Consider the following 19,321-nt stretch of genomic DNA (forward strand, 5'->3'; position numbering starts at 1 on the left):
CTGGGTTGGCGCCTGAGTATCCGCCATCACCCCACAACTGCCAGGCTTACATGCACAGAACTACAAAAATGAAAAACTAATTCGTTGGATCACATGGACACACAAACTCACATATATACAATATACAACATGCACCTTTTCCCTCTTTGATGAGTCAAAAATGCCGAGAGTGACCTTACAGGCACTCGAGACGTCTGGATAAAGTGTATAATTTGCACCAGGTCAAAAGAGGTCGTTTCCGGCATAATGGACATTAATGGGTGCTCTAATGTATGAGTACAGCTCAGCTCATTAATATCATCTGATGAATATGACCTTAACTCCCCACAAAATATGAAATACTATTGCACAATATCAACAGAGCGGAAAGAATAATCTCCTGCAGCAGCAGCAGCAGCAGCTGTAGTTATGTGATATATTCATAGTACTAGTCCTCTGGTTTGTAGTCCAGAGAAATCCATACAGGGCCATAATGTACCTTTACATTTCAAGGCTTTGCAGGCTACAGCACTTGTTGATGGTGGAAAGCACAATAAGGCATGTCGTGTTTCCATAACACACCTTCTTTCATAATATCATTTATGCACAAAATGAATGCTATTAACTGACCATGTCTTCAAGGTTTCCAGTTTTCTTTATTTGTACCCAAGGGTAAATATGCTCACATCTTGATTGTATAACCACAGTATATGAGGTTAGTGATTCAAATACAGCAGTTGGATTAGTGCTGCACAACACTGACAAAATCCATTCCAATCTATCTCTGCTTTAGCTCAGCAACCACCTTTGATTGTTGTTATGAGTTTGACATCTTGTCATTTTCCTCACCGGTGAAGTGCTTCAATGCAGAAAGCTACTGATTCAGTGTACTTGGCTCAGCTTGGGGATTGAATGATTTGTATGTTTATGTCCCAGACACCTCCAGAATGCTAAATAGGATCAATTATCTCTTATCGAGTCAGTAGGTATGATGCCATTAATATAGTCTACATAGTAGTTTGACAAAAAACCATCCATCATCCAGATCTATCTCCATGGCCACTGAATGATTACTGGTGAAAATGATTACTGGTGCAACCTCCAGTGAGACAGTAAAAGTCGCAGTAAGCTACTTTTCATAATTTGCCTTCAATTTAGCAAATGCTGCTTTGTTTTTTTAACTAACGATACATTAGCATTTCTAAAATGTCTTTGCGGAGCTCTGATACCTGTTGCACTCGGGAACTGCCCATTGGTTCGACAGCCCATTGGTTCGACATCCCATTGTTCCGACCATATTAAACTCATTGTTCCGAAGTCTGTTCCGAAATCATCATGATGCCCTGTGGTTAAGGTCTGGTTAGGTTTAGGCACAAAAACCACTTGGTTAGGGTCAGGAAAAGATCATGGTGTGGGTTAAAATGAAAAAGAAAGTGACAAACAAAAAGCCGTGAGCCTACTCCGCCTCAAGCTGGTCGCGGCGCACCATACGCCCGCCGCGAGCCGTTCAGCACCGCGGACAGTCGGACTAATGGGATGTCGAACCTATGGGCTGTCGAACCAATGACATGGACCCTTCCACTCTCTGAGACTGTTATTAACAACCAGACTGAGCTAAATTTGTGGCTTCAAAAACAATTCGTTGAAAGTGCAGCCAGAACAAAGAGGGATTGTTCTTGTAACCAAAGGTACAGATGACATGAGAAATAATAAAACCAAAACTGTTTCACAAGACATAGCACAGAAGTATTACATCAGTAACTGCAGAAGAGAATGACACTTACAGTGACAGGTCTGTTGTCACCCAAAGTCTGTACATGATATCCCTGTCTTTCCCTGTCTAACTGACTGCATTCTTAACCTATATTAGGAAATTGCCTGACATAAAATCTAAAATAAACTCAGTGGCATTCCTTGAATTATGTTGGTCATTTAGGTTAAGAACATGTCACTGTTTTACCGTAACCCACTTTTATCATCATATCTCATAGCCTTTAAAAATGAATGCCGAAAGTTATTCATTTTGCTGATATTGCTGAAATTTGCTGCTAAATTTGGCATTATGGTTCACTCATTAGAACTCTGATTTATTAAATCAGAAGTTAAAAATGTGTAAACTGTCATTAGGGCAGACAAGCGAAACAGTATTTGGGAAACATCAGGTTTATTCACTTTACATTGAACAAAAATAAATACAAGATTATATTAAATATAAATGTGTTTCTGTCTGTTTATAAGTTGTAAGAAACCATAGATCATTGTTTAGAAGGTGTAGATGTTTACCATTATGTACCTCAGGCTAAATTTAACAATATGTTAATGGAGCAAGGCAAGTTACTCACTAACATGTTTGATTAAAAAAGAAAACAACCAATGCTTTGAGATGACTGTGGCTGAGATGGCAGAGGTATGATAACATTATACCGTCTGAGGTGAAACACGTTCTACGTTTTATTTCCTAATCAGTCTTGAAGAGAGAATTAGTGCACTGTGAGTAGTCTCGCTCACCAGACCTTTCTCAAGAAAAGAAAGGTCTGGCTGCGCCGACTCTCACTTTAAGCTTGGAGAAAAAAAAACGCCCCGGCTTTTTTTATTTCTTTCAACCAATCACAATCATTCTGGTCGGTGCCACAGCAACGGTGCGCTTGCAAAAATATTGCCGGGGGGAAACAAGTTTTGGTGTAATACGCCCACAAAAATATCGCCTACAGGATGCAAACCATGGCAGAAAAATGGCTACATCCCCGCAAGATCAAACACTGCAAAAGTTAGTAAAGGACGGGTTGAAAACTGCTACACAACCGGAGGTGGTAGGGCAGGACTTCAGCGGCCGCCCAATGAGAGGCTGATCTATGCAGCGAACTTCCACCCACTCAGACTACACTGTTAGTAAACTGTTACCATTGAAAAACCCTTGTTCAGGTTTAGTGCCGCGAGTCAAGCCCATTGTCCTAGTTTATGCAAGGTACAGTGGAGGCTAGGAACAAAGAGGATACTTTTTATGTTTACAGTTTATGACCTTAACCTGCAAAACGAATGCCCTTTCAGCCAGACTCAGCTGTACTTGTGTTTGTAGGCTAACTTTTACATGTGCAGCATCAGTATGTTAGCATCTGACTACCATGTTAGCATACTAACATTAGCATTTAGCTCAAAGCACTGTTATGCATAAGGAAACAAAGCCGCTAACAATGCTGTTGACTCTTAGAGGCTGTTTAGACCTGGTATTCACATGCGTCTTGGGTAATCCAATTGCAATGTTCACACCTGGCATTAATTCGTCTCCACATGCATCTCGAGTGACCACTTGTGGTCGGATCCAACCTCCCTGCTCTACATGCAAATAAACACGTGAATTATGCTGCTGTGTAAGCTTGTGCTAACCAGGCAGACATTGAAATGACAGTTTGCCAGGAGTAGAGTGGCTCCAATGATGGTCCTTTAGATCTGCGTGTGTGCAACACATAGATTAATAATTATACTGAGAAGCCAGATGCCAAGATGGTGCCTCGTGGTTGCAATGGAACTGCTCATCTGATGCATACACCAAAAAACTGTGGGGAAAATGCTTTATTGGGCCACAGGGGATTTTTTTGCTGCAATCCCACACATGGCCACTGGAAAAAACTGGTTGCGAGGCTGAGCAGAGTTACTGGGGGCCTGGTGTAACTGCACCAACAAAAGTTTTCTTTTCCAGTGGGATGTCAGATAAGTCAGGCCGTCAGCTGAGTAGGTGGGCCAGTGTGGCCCAGGACACATTGACCTTCACACTGCTGAAAGAATGACCAGACGTGGATGTGTTCAGGACCAGACCACCTCTGAACGTGGTGTGTGAGTGATCAGATTGTAATATCTCAGTGGTCATTTACACTTGTATTTAGAATGATCCCCAGGTGCATGTTAATACAAGGTATACACAGGCTTCTAGTCTTTGTTTATCTATTTGTTTCTGTGTTTTTGCTCCATTTATATGCTGTGTTTACAGACATTATGCAGATTAGCAACTACATTAGCAGACTTTAATGTGATTCCTAAACAAGAGAAGAGTTATTAAATCATCATATTCAGGTCATGTTTCCCAAAGGTGTACGGCAGGGAGTACACCTCCTTGGCAGCGATGACAAATGGAGGAACAGATGAGCTCTTTGTCAACTCTGTCATGTCCAGTCACTTTCTACTGAAAAACCTGTTCAACAGACAGGACTTGTCTTGCACTCCGCTCACACAAACAGCTTTCCCTGCACCAACATGTTTCTTTTTAAAGAGTCTCCTACTCCCCTGAGGAGACAGTGAGTGAGCATACATATTCATGACGGGAGCATGTATTGTCATGTTACAGCTAAAGACAGGAAAGCATGCACCTTATTACCCTTCCTCGGTAGGATCACTTAGGGCTTCTACACGCTAACAAACACAAGTGCATGATGCACAGGAGGCCATGCAGAAAGATAGATTCGGACAATAATGGATGCATGGTGCCAGGAGGAGAATGCAGCCTGTTTAAGAATGATAGCTGAAAGCCAAGCCATTTTAGGGGGGCAGATCCATAATGCAGAAATCCCAAGAGGCAGCACCTGCCTGCTTATACAGGCAAGAACACACACATTTTTTTTTTCCCAAGCACACACACAGCATGCAGGGCCAGTGGAGGCTGTTGCTGCGTTAGTGTGAGGTGCAGAGTGGGGCCCCTCTTGGGCAGAGGGTCTTTGTTCCTCTTTCATGGGCTCTGCTTCCCTCTGATGATGGGCCCATTGTCCGTGCTTCCAGTGGACCTGCACCATTCAGGCCTGCTGATAAAGCCCCTTTTCACACCACCGAAGCAGGGGAACAAGGAGGGAAAGAGGGAGAAAGGGGAGAGAAAGGCAGTGATGGAAGTGTGGAAAGGCAAAGGAGATGGGAAGGAGAAATGCAGCGGGAAGCAGAGAGGGTTAAAGGCAGGAGAGAAAGGGTTGTGATGGAAGAGAGAGTTGTAGAGAGACAGGTGAGAATTTAGAAGGTGGACTTAAAAAACCATCAGACTTAGAAAAAGAAAAAGTACAAAAGAATGACTGGATTGGAGTGGAGTATCTTAAGGTGGATGAAAACTGGCCCCTCATCTGCTGATATGAGATTAGCCATCAGGCGAACAGAAGCTCTTGTCTCTCTAGTTGTTTCCAGCCTGTTAGATCACACACTGTGCAGTCAAAACCAGCACATATCCAGCGTGCATCGCATGACCCTGAATGTTTTTTCCATCACTGAATTTTTTCTGAACTTTGAGGAGAGCTTTGTACCACCCTTAATGAGAGCTAACATCAGTGCTTGACTCGCAATACTCTTGGCTGCTGTTCAGCAAAACACCGATTACGTAATTATGCAGATTTATTTATTTATTGTGCGTAACCATGCGACTGAACCAAACATGAGCTTTTTTTCACTCGGAAAAGCGGGCAAGGAGAAGGAAGAGGAGGAGGAAAAGGAGGCAAAAAAGTGACCGCCGTCGCTGTCATGCGGAGCCGGAGGGGATGCTGCTGAGAATGTCACACAGCGTTCGGTCATACCAGCAGGGCTTGGCCTTGAGGCAGCCTCTCCCCTTTCTCCTCCGCAGGATTAGAGGGGTGAGTGGTGAGCACTCATCATGGTCATGCGTTTTTCACCAGCTTGCTACACAAGGGAAAACACACATGCAGAAAGCAGACAGGAGTGGTAAACAGTAGCCAAGTACCACAGGAGGACATGGATTGGGGCCACAGGCCGTAGAAGGACAAGGAAAGAGTGAGGCAGCTGGTCACTTCAGATGTTTAATGATCCGGTCGCCTTTCACTCAGACTAAAAAGCAAGAGACCAGAAATAACAGACTTGAGCTGAGAGAGATATTAAAGCAGATTTGCCCGTAAGATTTAATGAGATCTTCCACTCATCGAGATCTTTCTATCAAGAAGTCCATTAATCTGCCATGAAAGTCTAAAAATAGTTGCCCTAACGATGAGAATGTGTCAAACAGATTCTGTGTACTATTTTTGGTTAAATCCTCATGACTTGACGCATTGCAGCGGAGGTGGTCATCATAACATAATCTGTACTGAGCCTGTCCAGTGTGCTCTGTGTCAAAGTGCTTGAACCGAAGCATCACACACTGATGCTCATGTTTGGTCATAAAAACACACTCTCTATGTAAAAATGGTAAATGGGAGAAGTGAAAGAATCCCCTGAGAGTGTTTTTTTATGTGATTCGACACACAAAATGAAGATGCCCTCCTAGATTCAGAGCATAAATAAATCAAAGCTGGTGACTCAGCTTGACAAGTCGAGCACTCTCATTTGGACTTTTTAAAGCTTAAATGTTCACCACATCTGTGAGAGAAAACTAACAAATTGCTTTGCCTATCCTCATCAGAGAGAGTTCAAAGTGGCCTGGTGCGTCATGGCATTTAAGGTCGAAATAAAAAGTGAACTTTCTGAAACGTTAAAAATATTCAGTGATGATTACAAAGCGCAGCCAAAAGCCTCAGAGGGCGCATTAGTGTGCCAAAGCAATGAGCCATTTCAGAGGTGCAGTGTCCGTAGAGTTTGAATTTATTTTCATTCTGTCTTTTTAATCCAGTGACTGCGCCCGTTACACGTCTGATATCTCACAGGCTCGTGTGTGTGTGTGTGTGTGTGTGTGTGTGTGTATGCGGGGGTCATTCAAAGGGCCAGAATAGATTTAACAGGTATCAGAAATAGAGCTGAGCAATTATGTAAGCAAAGAGACCCACTAAATGAGCATTTGCATAAATCCTCACACAAATAGACCTCATCCGAAAAAAAAAAAAATGCTGTCGCTCAGATAAAAATAGCTGTTTTGTGAATGGAGAGTGGGGGGGGGGGGGGGGGGGCTGCAGATCCATAGGTTACGATGGTAATTACAGGCGGGCTAGAGGGGGAGACAGGAAGAGCTGAAACTGAGTGGCGAGTAAAGCCGCAGGGAGGATATGTTTTTAGAGGAGACGTGGATGTGTTCAGGACTTCCATCCACACAGCAACAGGCACTGGGACAAAACAACAAGAAGAGAAAACAAGAAATGTGGCGGGAGGAGAGGAAAAAGATGAGGAGATGAGAGAGAAGCATGGAAGAACTTGTGTCTTATGACTTCAATATGTCATCCCGACAGTTGTGGTACTTGGATTTAAATTAAATCACATTCAACAAATAAGACTCATTCAAAGTATATTTACATTCAGTTAGCAAAAAAGCAGAATCAAGAATGTAAAGGGACAGAAAGATTAATGTGATTTGAGCGAGGGAGGTATAGAGAGAGAGATGGGGGAAGTTAAGGAAGGCGTAGGGAGAAGGACGGAGCAGGAGGGGTAGGTTAAGTACAAATTTGGAACCGCACAAGCCAACCACACGCTGAAAGACTGTAATTTGGATTTTCCCAGAATAGCCAGTAAACGAGGGAGAGAGGAGGGACGGAATAACATAAACTCTTTAGCAGCACGCAACACGCACAACAACAACACACTCCCCAGGACAGCCTTCAATCTCACACACGCACAGACACACACACATTCATGAACTCTATGTAGAGGCACACATTTAGGCAATGCATACGCCACTGCACTTAAATGTATACATACGCCTACATGGATGAGGAATACAGGGTTACATGTACATGCGCAGAAACAACAGTGTTATGTGTGGATGGCGAAACTTTCTCTGTTGGAAACATTCAAGGAATATTTCAACATTATGAGAAATAGGCTTATTTGCTGTCTTGCTGAGAGTCAGATGAAAGGATGGACACCACACTCATGTATGTACACTCAACATGAAGCCACAGCCAGATGCTAGTTAGCTTAGCTTAGCATAAACACAGGAAGCTGTTAAAAGGTAACAAAATCCATCTACTGGCACCTTTAAAGCTGTTTCTTGTCATCTTGCGAATACAAACCAACATGTTCTCACTCCATACTCGCCAAATATCACCATTTGGTCAGCGGACTTTCACGTTTTACATCTTGTATTTATGTTGATTACCTTGTGCAACAAAAGCACGTGGTTAGGTTAAAAACATAATGGTTTGGCTCAAAATTCATACAGGAAGTAAACACTAGTTGGACCTATCCATCGCCCCTCCAGCCCGTCCTATAGAGACTTTCAGGCTCCTTGAACTACCTTGTTATGTGTGTTGTGTTTCAGACAACACACATGCTGTCATACACTGACACTGCCCAGCGACATATCATACGTGAAAGGATGCCTTTCTCCTTGATATCTGACTGGTATTTGACAACTTCAGAATAAGAACGGGTTGTACAAACCTAAAGTGTTGAATTAGTCCTTTAATCTTTTGTGTTACTCCAGTGTGACGTTGAGTATAGATGTACTGTTCCATTAACCTTCTGTTCAACAAAATTGTCCGAGGAGAAGGAAGTGACGACATATTTCCAATGCAGATGATTAATCATTGAGCAAAACTGTAAACAGTGTATGAAATCAATTGTGCAGTTTGTAGAAAACATGCTGAGTCGACCAGACAAAAACTGGCAAGGGCCAATGAGGGATGAGTAATGCCAACAGAGCAGGACTGACTTGCTAAGTCAGTTTTTTTTTCCTTTAAATCAGTTTTGAAGACTTATCTTTATCGACAGGCTTTTCTATAATTTTTCCTTTAAACTTTTAGGTTTTTTCTTAACTATTACTTTACACTGTACCTTATGCTTAATGTTGCACGTAAATCTTTTGTAAAGCACTTTGTAACACTGGTTTTAATAAATACTTTAGAAGTGCTGCTAGGCCTATATTGTTACCTTTGGACAGAGCCAAGCTATCTGTTTCCCCCTGCTTCAAATCTTTGTGCTAAGCTAAGCTAACGGGCGTCGATGGCTTAGTGGTAGAGCAGGCGCCCCATGTACAAGGCTGCTGCCGCAGTGGCCTGGGTTCGACTCCAGCCTGTGGCCCTTTGCTGCATGTCACTCCCCCTCTCTCTCCCCTCTTCACGCCTTCATCAAATAAAGGCCAAAAAGCCTCCAAAAATATCTTAAAAAATAAAAATGAAGCTAAGCTAAAGGGCTGCTGGGGTGGCTGTGGCTTTGTAATTAGTGTGAGTCGAATCAGTGTCCTCATCTAACTCTTGCCATAAAAGTGAATGTATTTCCCAAAATGTGAAACTATTCCTTTAATGTTTAGTTGTTTTGTCTTTCGTTTTGACGTCCCATTAGGAACTGGATCAACTAAACGATATGCTCGACTCTCAGGTCTGCACAATGTATTGTTGAGATTTGTGAGGTTTACATGTCGACCCACAGAGACGTTTACGTGTATCCTCAGAGAACCATAATTCCAGCCTTAGACGTTCCCTTGGTGGTTCCTGTAAAGCTAACAACACAGTTGATTTATTCTTCAATTTTTCATTTTTTTCCTCTTTGTTTTCCCTCACTGTGGTCATTGTTGTTCTTTACTGACACAAATGTCTCTGTAACAGATCATGCATCTTCTACAAGTAATTAATACTTCTGCTGTGTCCAAAAACAGCTGAAACCAATAACCTCATCAGCAGCAGTAGTGTCACGGCTGATTTATGGCTTTGCGTTTAACACTTCTACACAGGCCTGCAAAGCACCGCATGCAGTGAGCTAAGATATCCATCTCTGTGGAGGTTATGTCCTCGTCAAGACCTTTTCAGCTGCATGTCAGTTGTGCAGACAATGCACAGACGTGCAAGGCTTCCAGCAGCTGTCTATCAAACTTGGCGATAGTTTTAAATATACATGCATTCAGCGTAACTGGACACAGATGTTGTGAAAAACTCTGCAGGATCTGGCATGCTGTCTGAAACACCAACAGAATGGATTGCAGAGAAATATAAACAAAGTGTCACTCAACACACAGCTCTGAAATAAGATGATAAATCTGCTCTAATATGTCAAGAATTTCCATATCTGTTTTACATGCAGCTTTACTTCATTGTCACGTCGGGAGAGAATGTTATAATAGCACAATTCTGACTGGAAGATAGCTGGTTTTAATTCTGGTCCTGCTGGGAAAACTTTATGGGGAAGAATAAAAACTGATAAAAACAGCTTACTTTAATTTCAGTAACTGCTGCTACAGTGCCCTTGAGCAACATATTAACAGTGGCTTGTTGTGGGTGAATGAGGCAGCTGTGTATTTGAGGCAAGGCAGCAAAACAGTAGCAAGCTTTGTTTCCAATGATAAAAGGGTAAAACAAGTATGCTTTTTTTGACCCTGCAGTGGAAATACATCAAGACGTACAGACTTTCCTTAATTCCACAATGACCCCTCAAGCAAGCAAGCACATATGAAACAGTACAATAATGGGCAAATACAGTAAAAAAGAAGACTATAAGTAAATAAATTAATTAACAAAATAACAATGTGATTTTTAAAAAGTAGCCATTATTATTTGAAAAATCTTGTATAGTTTTGTGTTTAACAGAGATTGTGTTTAATTCAAATTAAGGATCCTATACTGCAGTTTAACTGATCAGTTTCTCTCATCATAAAACCAAACCAAACTAATGATACCCATGAGTTTGAGCTCCTGTCAAACATTAAAGGAACAGTTTGCCCACAAATCAAAATTACATTTTTTACTCTTACCTGTAGTGCTATTTATCAGTCTAGATTGTTTTGGTGTGAGTTCCCAGGTATTGGAGATATGACCGTAGAGATGTCTGCCTTCTCTCTAATATAATGGAACAAGATGGCACTCGGCTTGTGGTGCTCAAAGCGCCAAAAAAAAATACATGTGAAAAACTCAACAGCTATATCTCTTTCCAGAAATTATTACCCACCTACCATGCAAAAGGAAGTGTGCATCTACTCATGAATGAGCGGCTTGCGACAGCGCAAGATGTAAACATTAACAGCGTCCCTCTCAATTGAGTTGTAACATTAGCTAGCTCAGTGGTGCTAGGTGAGCTAGCAGTAGATGCACATGTCCTTCTGCGCAATTATGCAGTTGGCTGGTGTAGTTTGGTAGAAAGAAAATAGTTCCTACATGAAACTGCTCACAACAAGGTCTGTGGATTACCTTGAGTAACAGAGTCATGATTTCTGGAAAGAGACAATCCTGCTGAAATGTATTTTTTGGTGCTTTGATCACCAAAAGCCAAGTGCCATCTAGTTCCATTATATTTGAGAGAGGGCAGACATCTCCTCAGCTGATATGTCCACACTCTGCAATTCACACCAAAACAATCTAGACTGATATATAGCACTACAGGTAAGAGGAAAAATATGAATGATTCATTTTGGGATGAACTGTCCCTTTAAAGGTCTAGTGTGTAGGATTTAGTGGCAGATTGCAACCAACTGAAAACTGTCCCACGTGCCAAGTGTGTAGGAGAGCTATGGTGGCCAACATGGAAATGTGAATGGCTATATCTAGAGCCAGTGTTTGATTTGTCTGTTCGGGGCTCATGTAGAAAAAGAGGAACCACTCTGTATATGATGAACAGCTCATTCTAAGACAATGAATACACAATGATTCATAGTTTCAAGTTATTATAAACCAAATGAAAATATAGATATCAATATTATTTCTCTTAATATAGCCCCCTAAATCCTACACACTGGACCTTTGAATGCATTTCCTTGGAACACAGTCATATGAATATCTCTTTTTTTAAATTGGCAGATTGCGACTACAAACCTAAATTTAGACAAATGAGTTCTCTTCACGTTTTCCAAAATAAAATCAGTCTTAAAAAACTATATTCATACTAACTGTTACCATAAACCTCATCATGCCAGTAGTGGAGATCGATATCCTTGAGTTTAGATTAATCTTAAATTTAATATATTCCTGATTGATATCTCCACGTTCGTGCCATAAATGTGATAACCCACTTTCATTAAGATGAAGCTTGCTTATCTATTTCCAGTGTATTAGCTTTTCAAAGCGGCAGAAATATTTACACTGTCACAGCTGTGCTTCCCCCCCCCCCTCCTCTCTCTGGAGTGCAACCTTTTTATTTATTTTCACCTTGTCTGACTTGCTGTGCATTAACATCTAATCACTAGTTTGGACAGAGAATAAAAACAGTGAACAAAGCTCACAACGACTGCGGCGATGCCGTCAGCCCTCCGCATCACGTTCTGCAACAGCAGGTCAAGCAGAAGAAGTGGGTCAGCTGTTGATTGAAACTGGGTCAGGTTGGCCTATTGCTGTTGGCCCTGGGGCCAGCCAATGTGGGTATTAAGTGTATGCTGCCCTCATTAACAAACAACAATGTTCACTCCAGGATTATCACCCTGTGATCCTACTTGATGACTTAACCCAAGTGTCATTTTCACTGTAAACTAGAGACTCGCTCGAGGTTGGAATGAGATTAAGGTTCATTTACATTTTTAGATTTTAGGCCTTGAAGTGCAGCACTAGAATGAGCTTCACTTCCTAAATCAGCAGAATTACATACAGCCAATAGTATTTCCTCACAGTGTTCTGGTATGATTTGCCTGGGTTGTGCTGTATGGACAGCAGTTATTTAGCATTTGAGTGAAAAATACTCTCTAATGTACATCCCAAAAGTTTCAATAAATTTACATCTTGCCCGACATATCTGGATTGTCCTGACACACTAAATATCTCATCTGGTCCAGAATAGGTGAAAGAAATAGTCCGAAATGTTTAAACTCTCTTCTTGGCCCAGAGTTAGATGAGAAGATTTATCCAGCTCTCATATCTGTACATAAATACAAAGGTACAGACAGTAGTCGGTTAGCTTACCTTAGCACAAAGACTGGAAATAGCGAGGAACAGCTAGCAAGTCTCTGTCCACAGGTAGCAACAATGATTTGGTACAGGTTAAACAAACACATTGTTAGTGAGCTTTAGACCCTGTTTACACTTGGTTTTAAAATTCATCTGTGGCAACTGTATCACAAGTAGACAGCGCTAAAGTAAGTAAACTAGCACCAGGACACATGGTGATACGACCATTTTAACCTCTTGCTGAGGTGGGGACACACTTGACCATATAGTTCTTGTATGTTCAAACCAACAGCGACCAGAGCTTCCAAAACGACAGAAGTCATTAATTTTCAATGAGAGTCTGGTTGTCAGCCGTGTGTCTTGGGCAACCAAAGTGACCGGAGCGGGTCTGGAGGGGAGTTAAAACTAGTTTTACTTTATGGTAATGAGCACTGAAGCGGTTCGGCGACAACCAGTCGGAATGCTGACATGCTTCGATGAAGCGGGTCCCAGAGAACAAGCTGTAATTTTGGTTCCTACAGCACACTTGTTCTGACAATAGATATCAAGAAGTTGATTATTTGCATTCATGCCCACTCAGTCCTTTATAATGTGTCGCTGTTCGGTTACAGAGACCAAAATAAAAAGAATGAGGCTTGGGACCATGTTGCAGAGGCAGTTGGTTGGTCTGGTGAGTTTTCAAGTGTGTAATGTTAGTAATAGAGGAAGAATTGCAGGCATTTTTGTTTAATTATAACCTTTTTAGGTGTTGTATTTCTGTTTTCTGTTTTCATTGACCAAATATAACTTTCTGTAGGCCAACTATGAGCTTTTTGACTGGACAACAGCAAGCAGCAACTATACTGCTTTCAAGCCAGTAGTCCACTTTGTGGCTCCTTTAAATTGACAAGCACGATTGAACATTCGAATGATTCACATGATGAGCGACTAGTGACCAAAGCTGCCACAAATATTTTTGACAGTCGTGCTTCTTGGGCGTCCACGAGAGACTTTGCCTCTTTGGAAGCTTCTGGTTTGAACATACAGTAATGCAGCCTGATGCATCATGCGTACTGAGTACATATTGAACAATTGAAAATACGCCTATGGCCATTGTTAACCCTTTTGTTTGTGTTCTTTTCCTTATTTACTTTAAATACAAGGTACCTGGTTTAATTGCATCTAACATCTCCTGAGTTTCACTGAGTTTTGTTCATCAGTCCAGCTTTCCCTCTTCTTTGAACCCAGAGTCCTTCTGATTACACTAGTCCCAAACTAAAAAATTGTAAGCACTTGCTACAAAACTAATGTGTCATCAAACATTCTCACCAAGGACATTTCACGAAAATGTGTCATCAGTGCAGGATGTGTTTTCTTTGGTGACAGCATGCCAACCCTTAATAACTTCAGCTGGTCAAAGTGTTGCGTGACCGTCCATCGTTTTGCTCTCTTGAAGGAGATGTGTTGCATACTGCTGACACCAGTGAAAGGGCCATCTGTAAATCAGTGGAAACATTTTATGAGCATCACAACCTCCTTGAAATGATTTATTTCACTATCAGGATTTGATCCATTTGGTCCAAATATTTGGAAAGTCTAGAAGAGCTGCACATTTTTACCCCCATTTACCCTCATTTTACCCCCATCTAAACTGGAAGTATGTGGCTTAGTCGGTGTAAGTCTCTAGTGCGTCAGTTTCACACAGTGCAGGAGCAGTGCTGATCATCATGGTAATGTTATATGTGGCTGTTGAACTTTTTTGGCTTCATGTGCTACTGTGCAACTTTCATAGGGATGAACAAGACCCCACCTCCAACGCTGTATCCAGTTCTCTTTATACATCCATGGCGGGAACCTTCTAATGTAGGCGGTGGTTAGCTGAAGACACATGATAGACACAGGTGTGAACAGCGATGTGTCTCAGTTGTTGACTTGTATTCAGACACAGGGTCTTAGATGTGCTAGTAGATGGATTTGATATGACTGGAAAGGGCCAGGCTATGTAACGCCCCTGTTTCCAGTCTTTATGCTGAGCTAAACTGTACAGACGGAGTCGTACAGAGTCATATCAATCTTCTCATCTAGCTCTCACAAAAAGAGCATTTAAACTTGTTTCCCTAGCTTTCTTTAACCTCATCTTGAAAGCAATATGATTATCTGCACAATGTCTGCCTTGAGCTCTGATCAACGAAGATGCAGTTCAGTATTTTCTCTGCAGTTCAGGTTGTTGTTCACATGTCCTTCTTGATTAATCAGTGACATCAACCACTGAGGAAAGCCATCCTTCTTGTGGGATATAGTATTCACTTGCTTAAACACATTTGTGATTTTATTGGCTCGGGAGTGTGTGTTATTACCGCAGTGTTCTTCTTCTCTATGGTTTCTGAAAAAGCTGCCTGGAGTGCTAGTCACTGCTGAGATGAGTCAGCCCATCAGAGGAAACCAGTATCACCACCAGCCATGTGTCATTATGTATTCCCTGAACTTCCTTTCATAGCTCTGTGGCTGTCCTTCATGGCCTTTCCAGATTTTGAAAGACATTCAACACATCTGTGATGTTCATCCTTCATTAGGTAAAGCAAATAACCTAAAGGTAGAGCACCAGAGCTAAACCACAAAGATATAGCTTCACTTGTTTGGTTTGATTTGATGCGAGATTCAATTTCTTACCAGCAGTAAACAAGCTGGAGGGCACACTTGACATCAGGGAGGAAAAAAAACCTTGGTTGTCATGACAAGTCATGGAGATGGGTTTGATGGCATTGTTTTGCACAACGCGTGGGGCATCATCAGCCAAAATGTTGGCAAGAAAAAAACAATATGTGGTTTTGTCTTTCTTCAGTTTGGTTCAGCAGTTCCACATTGATTGCTCTTTTGCCATGATGCCAAACTCAGTGAGGGGGTGCAGCAGCAAAGCTCGGTCATATTGTCTTTCTGTTAGTCATTTAAGCAACATTGTTCATCTAATAGGGGTGACATCCACTCTAATTGTTTCTGAGGACACTCTGTTTCCATGCGGGATATCATTCTCTTCATGCAGATTTGACCACATCATTTTGCTGTCTGTGAACACAGTGACATTTTGTACCCAAGCTAATACAAGTACCCCCATACACAGCCAATTATTTCAGTTCCCAAGGTCATTTTATTCTTCAATCCAGAAAATAAAGACATTTTTGGCAAGCCTTGAACCACGCTGGGATGTGAATAAATCATTCTAATGGTGCACACTGACAGTAAGGATCTTTTAGTGGCTTTCATGCAGCTTTGAGCCAAATGTCCAGGCTAATTACATTTGATCCAGGGATCTCCTCATCACACGTTTCTCTCCTCTTTAAAAAAACACACAGTGAATAGAGCTTAATGAAAGACTGTTATCATGAAGCTGAATGTGCTCAGGTGTGTTTGTTCACCTTGCAAAGGTGCTGCAGGCCATCAACACGCCCATCAAGTGTGCACGCATGCAACATTTAATCACACGAGACGCACACATGTTCATACACATGCCTGTACTCACCACGCACTTTGTCTACAAAACACAGAGGCACATGATTTATTATCAAAGCCCATGATTATATCAATTAATATACTTTTCAGTTTCAAATATCACTTTTGCCGCAAACTGTTTAGCGGGTTGAATTTCTGCACCGCACCTAAAAAGATGATTATTCTTGGCAAAGGAAGTAAACTCCCCTCAATTTACCACAAAACACTAAGTCCTAAGTCCCGCCTCCTACTTAGTTACTGTTGCTAAGCTGAACAAGTTTGACAAATAAAATGGGCGATGCTGTTCTGTTTAGACGGGTGCCCCAGTGTTTATTAGATAAAGCTCCAAAAGGCCGACAGCAAGGACTACATTATGTGGCATTATATGGCAGAATATATTCACCATGTTAACTGTTATGTAAAAGGCACAATGATGCAAACTGAGGCTTTGGGTCTTGGCGAAAAAGGGAGAAGGAGACAGAGGATGACAAGACTATCAGTCATTCCTGCATTGCCTTGTATGTGTCCCCTTTTCTCCTATTGAAGATCAGTGAAGTACTCTGTGTATAGGAGTGACTGGTGTTTTTAAACAAACACACACATGCATAGCACTGGTGGGCAAAAGCATAATTCTCATCACACAAAATATAGCGCTAGCAAAGTAGCCAGTGGTCCTGGTGAGCTTTCATGCTGCACAGATCGATACAAATGAACTGATCAACAAAAAGGTGGTTGACCCTCACTCTAGGGAAATGACACGTAGTGGCTTGAGAGTCAAACACAGGCAGCAACAGCAGTGATGCTACTTGAACCTGGTCTGTAATGTTACAACAAGAAAATACATGTCTCTTACCTGAAGTGGAATGTGTATCACAAATATGATTGTCTGATCATAGTGTTCACTGTTATTCAGCTGTGTCTCCTTTCATAGTGATGTTTAAGAGGACATCTGCTTCACAATATTGTGTCACCCCTCTCCCACTTACACACCGTATTACCACAAGAGTGCACCATGATTAGGTTACTAATTTTGTATTTTCTCGTGTAGTGACCAGGTTCAAATGGTGTCGTCGTTGGCACTACCTGTGTTTTGTGCAGCAGCAACTATGCATCGCCACTCTGTGATGTCAGCTGGGTTAGCTGTATTTATTATTGAATGCAGACCAACATGCTCACCTGATATTAGACTCTCTCCACTGTAGAAAGTTACTTCAGGATGGCATGCAGCCTTACAGAGATATCATAAACAATTCTGGCTAACAATAATTCATATCATCTGAAAAATATGTCAGCAACCAAACTTTCTGTCCTTTTCCAAACCTCTTTGACATAATCACATCAATAAGAAAGAAGCAAACCTGGCTGACGTGGATTTGACATTAGGTCTTGGTAGCCTTACCTTTTGTTAGCTAGCTAGGTAGCTAGTATTTTGCTAACTTAAGATATGACTATGGCCTATATCAGTGGTTCCCGACTGGTGGTTTGCAGTCAAAGAGTGGGTTGCGAGCCCATTCTGAATGGATCGCAAGGGACTTTAAGACTAGATTTAAGACTTTCCTCTTTGATAAAGCTTATAGTTAGGGCTGGCTCAGGTTTGCCTTGTACCAGCCCCTAGTTAGGCCGACTTGGGCCTAGTCTGCTGGAGGACCCCCTATAATACACCGGGCACCTTCTCTCCTTCTCTCTCTCTCTCTCTCTCTCTCTCTCTCTCTCTCTCTCTCTCTCTTTCTCGTGTCCTATTACTGCATCTTGCTAACTCGGCCATTCTGGATGTCACTAACTCGGCTTCTTCTCTGGAGCCTTTGTGCTCCACTGTCTCTCAGGTTAACTCATATCGCAGCGGTGCCTGGACAGTGTGACGTGTGTGGTTGTGCTGCTGCCGTGGTCCTGCCAGATGCCTCCTGCTGCTGCTGTTATCATTAGTCATTAGTCATACTTCTACTGTTATTATACACATATGATTATTGTCACATATGTACACTATCAGATTGTACCACAGTAACCAGAACTATAATTATAATATTATTACTTTCATTAATGTTGTTGTAAGCTACTGTCATTACCGTCTGTCCTGCATCTCTCTCTCTCTCTCCGTCTCTCTCTCTCTGTCTCTCTCTCTTTCTGTCTCATTGTGTCATACGGATTACTGTTAATTTATTATGTTGATCTGTTCTGTACGACATCTATTGCACGTCTGTCCGTCCTGGAAGAGGGATCCCTCCTCAGTTGCTCTTCCTGAGGTTTCTACCATTTTTTTTCCCCATTAAAGGGTTTTTTTGGGGGAGTTTTTCCTTATCCGCTGTGAGGGTCCAAAGGACAGAGGGATGTCATATGCTATAAAGCCCTGTGAGGCAAATTGTGATTTGTGATATTGGGCTTTATAAATAAAATTGATTGATTGATTGATTGATTGACATGTTTAAAAGTGGTGTTTCCTGCTGTAGAGTGAGTGATTGTTAGCTACTTGACAGAGACAGCAAACTAGCTCGACAACATGGTCAAATGCAAGTATGATGCTAAATGTGAAACTGTGGGACCTCAAACCAATAAGGCGAAATCTAGACCCTGTGGCTGGACCAGTTGGGAACCACTGGCCCATTTAATGAAATGTGCCCATGAAGATCGTGAAAGTCTCCCAATGATATCTTTAAACCATCTCCAAAATCTGGTTTTCTAATCGTCAGACAAGCCAAGCACATTGTGTATTTAAGTATAACAGGAAAGGGGAAAGCTGACCGAGGTTCTGCCAGGCTCAAAGCTCGGTCAACTGTTATTAGATCATGGAACGAAAAGGGGCGGGACCTATGGGCTACCCTCGCTAGTCGCCAACTGATGTACACTCCGTTAAACCTATTTTTAAAATTATTATGATTTCATGTGATTGTGTTCGCCCAATGAAAGTGTCATTGTAATAATCAGTCATGTTTTGCAAGATCTTTTTTCCTAAAGAATGATGTTTAAATAAATGTTATTGGCTAACTTCATGAGGTTCATAATGCACAGTGCAAAGTTTCACACATTTCAGCCACATGTAGAATATGATTTGGTATTTGAAAAATGTGATTAATGATTTTAAATGGCTCAATAGTCAACTGGTCTACTCTAAACTGCCGTCTAAACACTGGGAAAATTAGTGGTGGGAACATCCCTAGCTCAAAGGTCAGGCCAGTCCCTTG

This window comes from Epinephelus lanceolatus, chromosome 16 (assembly GCF_041903045.1).
Source record: "Epinephelus lanceolatus isolate andai-2023 chromosome 16, ASM4190304v1, whole genome shotgun sequence".
Taxonomy (NCBI): domain Eukaryota; kingdom Metazoa; phylum Chordata; class Actinopteri; order Perciformes; family Serranidae; genus Epinephelus; species Epinephelus lanceolatus.